This window comes from Orcinus orca, chromosome 3 (assembly GCF_937001465.1).
Source record: "Orcinus orca chromosome 3, mOrcOrc1.1, whole genome shotgun sequence".
Lineage (NCBI taxonomy): Eukaryota > Metazoa > Chordata > Mammalia > Artiodactyla > Delphinidae > Orcinus > Orcinus orca.
Window position 1 is genome coordinate 150155691 of NC_064561.1, and position 5611 is coordinate 150161301.

Consider the following 5611-nt stretch of genomic DNA (forward strand, 5'->3'; position numbering starts at 1 on the left):
AACTACCTTGTGCTTATAGCTTGAAATGTTGGTCTAAGTCCCCAGACCTCCTTGATTTCAGAGCTCTCCTATTAGGCAAAGTGGAGATGTGTGAGAAGCAAAGCAGTCCAGCATGACAGCTCCATGTTCACCTGCAGCATGGCAGCTTGTTGTATAGACTCCACTGGTCTGTGCCGCGCTAAGAGTCAATGAAACTTAGCTTTGTAAATTACAATCTTGCTGGGGTCGAAGGAGAGAAAGCACCCAAATGTATTTGGAGATTGGAGGAGGCCAAGGAGACATAACTACATCCAATGTGGATCTTGGATTGGATTCTGGAATAGGAAAAGGACAGTAATGGGATAACTGGTGAAATTCTAATAAGGACTGTAGATTAACCATACTATTGTAACAGCAGTGGTAGGGGGAAGAAGAGTAGGGAGGTCAGAAACACATGATAAAGATTGAACTATTAAAAAATCTGTAGTCATAGCAATCTCAGTCTTTGTTCTCAAATCTCTTTTTATCAATTAGTAAGATAGGGGGATCTCCTGGTATTGTTTCCACATATGCCATCCCCAGAGACAGCACTAGTGAACAAGGCTGAGAGCACTTGGGGATGAGTATATAGGGCTTTCTTTGGATGATTCACACATCTAGATTGGACAGTCCACAGAGACAGATCAAATTGTCTCCCAGACTCCACCATGGCTGTGAGGGTTCAGGGTGGCACGGAGCTTTGTTGGGAGACTTCCTCATGAACTTGCTAAGTCAGAGGTCTCATTCCAAGGCAGTCGACCTGAAAGTCCTGCCCCTACCCCAAGATATTGGTGGGACCAGGAGCATTTCCTGCTCATGGGCGTCAGTGTAAGGCTTAGCATCATTTTTGGCCTGAAGTGTAATTTCCCAAGCCCTTAAAATATTCAGGCTGTCCATGAAAGGAAAGGAACATTATATTAGTGTGACAGATATTCTGTCAATATAATTAAGCTATTGGATCTCTTTCTTCTTTAGCAATGGATGTGAAAGCAAAGCAGGGAAGAGCTAGTTGTGTAAAATGGAAATGGCAGATGAGTGGTATGCCATTTAAAGAGAAAAGGGGCAGAAAGGGAGACACTAACAGCAGCAGGTACAAACTTACATGACTGCAGTTTTGCTGCTCCCCTGTGGATGGAGAAGTAGAAGTTTGGATATTGATGGCATTAGAACTGCCTAAACTACAGACACACATGCGTACACTCATGTGTGCGTGTTTTATGAGATTTTTTTCTGACTTGTGCTTGCTTTACTTTTACTTCAGAGGTTAGTGTCTAGGGAGTGAATTAAGAGTAGGATGGAGGGAAGAGCAAGGGATGATCAAGATGCTCAAGGTTAAGACAGATAACTAATAAGAAGCTGCTGTATAGCACAGAGAACTCTACTCAATACTCTGTAATGGCCTATACGGGGAAGGAATCTTAGAAAGAAAAAAAAGAGTGGATATATGTATATGTATAAATGATTCACTCTGCTGTATACCTGAAACTAACACAACATTGTAAATCAACTGTACTCCAATAAAAATTTTAAAAAAAGAAAACAAAAGTCAGGGACCAGAAAGAGAAGTCTGCCTATGGCCTAGAAGGCTGCCTCTAGTCCACAGTCATGTCTAAGAATGGCTCCTTGTGTCTCCAACTATTTGAGAAAAAACAAAAACTACTCCCAGAGGTGCTCTAAACCCTGTGTGGAGCATAAAAGAAATATTTCCCAACATTTACTATTCTGTTGCTTGTTCTGAGGGCTTCACAGCACTTAGTGAGTTAGAGATCTCCAAGAAAATGCCTTGCTCTGCAGAGCAAATTTCCTCTGTTCTACTCTATGACATAAATCACAGCAAGATATTTTTTGACCCACCTCCTAGAGAAATGGAAATAAAAACAAAAATAAACAAATGGGACCTAATGAAACTTAAAAGGTTTTGCACAGCAAAGGAAACCATAAAGAAGACGAAAAGACAACCCTCAGAATGGGACAAAATATTTGCAGATGAAGCAACTGACAAAGGATTAATCTCCAAAATACACAGCTCATGCAGTTCAACATCAAAAAAACAAACAACCCAATCCCAAAATGGGCAGAAGATCTAAATAGACATTTCTCCAAAGAAGATATACAGACTGCCAACAAACACATGAAAGGACGCTCAACATCACTAATCATTAGAGAAATGCAAATCAAAACTGCAATGAGATATCACCTCACACCAGCCAGTATGGCCATCATCAAAAAATCTACAAACAATAAATGCTGGAGAGGATGTGGAGAAAAGGGAACCCTCTTGCACTCTTGGTGGGAATGTAAATTGATACAGCCACTATGGAGAACAGTATGGAGGTTCCTCAAAAAACTAAAAATAGAATTACCATATGACCCAGCAATCCCACTACTGGGCATATACCCTGAGAAAACCATAATTCAAAGAGTCATGTACCACAATGTTCATTGCAGCACTATTTACAATAGCCAGGACATGGAAGCAACCTAAGTGTCCATCAACAGATGAAAGGATAAAGAAGATGTGGCACATATATACAATGGAATATTACTCAGCCATAAAAAGAAATGAAATTGAGTTATTTGTAGTGAGGTGGATGGACCTAGAGTCTGTCGTACAGAGTGAGGTAAGAAAGAGCAAAAAAATACCATATGCTAACACATATGTATAGAATCTAAAAAAAAGGTTCTGAAGAACCTAGGGGCAGGACAGGAATAAAGATGCAGATGTAGAGAATGGACTTGAGGACACAGGGAGGGGGAAGGGTAAGCTGGGAAGAAGTGAGAGAGTGGCACTGACACATATACACTACGAAATGTAAAATGGATAGCTAGTGGGAAGCAGCTGCATGGCACAGGGAGATCAGCTCGGTGCTCTGTGACCACCTAGAGGGCTGGGATAAGGAGGGTGGGAGGGAGACATAAGCGGGAGGGCATGTGCAGATATATGTATACATATAGCTGATTCACTTTGTTATACAGCAGAAACTAACACAACATTGTAAAGCAATTATACTCCAATAAAGATGTTAATTAAAAAAAAAAAAATTTCCTCTGTTCTAATATGGCCCAGCCCAGCCAAGCCATCCAAAGGGTGAGATGTTTGTAAATGGATTCACCCAAGCCAGGATATATGTGTGTACTGTTGGAAGAGTTTTTTTTTTCCCCTTAATATTTAACTTTTTATTTTGAAACAATTTTAGATTTAAAGAAAAGTTGCAAAAATAGCACAAAAACTTCCCATTGAGTTTTTCCCAATGTTAATATCTTACATAATTATGATACAATTATCAAAACCAGAAAACTAATATTGGCACAATTGATGCATTTAATATACAGACCTTATTCGGATTTCCCAGTTTTCTCACTGCTCTCCTTTTGCTATTTCAGGATCCAATCCAGGATTTCATGTTGCATTTAGCTGTCATGTGCCCTTGGTCTCCTCCAATCTGTGATAGTTCCTCAGTATTTCCTTGTCTTTCATAACCTTGACAATTTTGAGATGTATTGGTCAGTATGTTGAAAACTATCTCTCTTTAAAGTTATGTATTTTGAATAAGAATACCGTAGAAATGTTGTTTGTCCTTTCTAGGAACATCATGTTGAGAGTTTATGATGCTAGTATATTTTATTATTGATGATGCTAACCTTGGTTAACCAGAATCCTGCCATGGTTCCCCACTGTAAAGTTAACTCTTTTTCCCTTTGTAATTAAGTAATATACAGTGAGATACTTTGAGACTCTGCAAATATTCTATTTTTCATTATATGTCACTCAACAATTTTAACATCTATCAATGGTTTTCTTTGCAAAAAGTATTATTATGGTGATCACCTAAAGGTGATTTTCTATTTATATCATTCCTTTTATGTTTATTTATTGGGATTCTGCTGCAAGGAGGAGCTCTCCCTTCTACCCCATTTATTTACTTACTTGATTATTTATATCAATATGGATTCATGAATTTTTTATCTATAGGTTAAAATCCAATACTATCATTATTTACTGGAATAGGTTTTTTGTTTGTTTTTTTAAAATTTTGCTTTCTAACCTCATGCATTCTGACTTCCTAAAAGGTGAAAATTATATAAAGAAAAACATCCTCTCACCTATCTTTAGATATTAAATTTTAGTGCTAGACCTGAACTGAATAAATCTTTCGGAAACACTAAAGAGAGACTGGAAGGCATGGGAAAATGTTTGGTATATTTTGGTAATAAATGATTACAGACAGCCTTGTCTCAAGCAAGCAACTTAAAGATACCCTCAATGGCTAGAGGTAAGATTTTAAACCAGGGGAAAGAGAATATTTTCAACTGGGAAGATGAATATGAAGATAAGCTCCATATTGGAATTATTAGAATTTGGCTTTGAATGCTCAGAATTTGTCTAAATTGTAAATGTACAACTTCCTTGCTGTTAACTCAATCCCTCTCTCTGTTATTTCCTGTTTACTAAGGGAAAGAATACAATATCCACAAGTATTCAATGTAGAAGAGGGACTGCCCCCTGTGTACTATTTCAGAACTACTTTTCCGAGAAAAGCTGAAAACAAACAGTTGTAAGATGTCCTAAACATAATCCTTTCCCCTGGGTAAGTTGTTCTTTAATGCTGGAAACTACCCTCCCCCCTACCCTGAACTCCCACAGCTCATTAGTTCTTTTCTTAAGACCATTACCACATTCAGTCCTAACCATTTCTACTCAGAAATAAGCTGCTGCTTTACTTGATAATATTAATGAGTTATTTTTACCTTTTAGGCTTGATAATGGTATTGTGGATTTATCTTTTTTAAGATTCCTTATTTTTTTGGAGATATATACTAAAATATTTATGGATTTCATGATAGGTCTCAGATTTATTTCAAAATCATCCAGGATGGGGTTGGGGATATTGGGTAGAGGGTGTAGGAAAATATCTCCATGACCTTAAATCAAAAAGAACTTCTTTATCCATTGATCTATCAGTGGACATTTAGGTTGTTTACATATTTGGCTATTTTAAATAATATTTCAGTGATCATACATTTAAAGTAATTATTTATAGGTGAGGACTTACTAATACCATCTTATTGTTTTCTGAGTTTTTTGTAGTTCCTTTGTTCTTCTTTTGCTATCTTCTTTTGTGATTTGATGACTTTCTGTAGTGGCATGATTTGACTACTTTCCCAGTATATTTTGTGTATCAAAAATAAACTCAAAATGGCTTAAAGACTTAAATATAAGACATGTTACCATAAAATTCCTAGAAGAGAGCATGGGCAAAACATTTTCTGACATAAATCGTACCAATGTTTTCTTAGGTCCGTCTCCCTAGACAGTAGAAATAAAAGCAAAAACAAACAAATAGGACCTAATCAAACTTACAAGTTTTTGTACAGCAAAAGAAACCAGAAACAAAATAAAAAGACAACTTATGGACTGGGAGAAAATATTTGCAAATGATGCAACCGACAAGGGCTTAATTTCTAAAATATGCAAACAGCTCATATAATTCAACAGAAAACATAACCCAATCAAAAATGGGCAGAAGACCTAAACAGATATTTCTCCAAAGAAGACATACAGATGGTCAACGAGCACATGAAAAGATGCTCA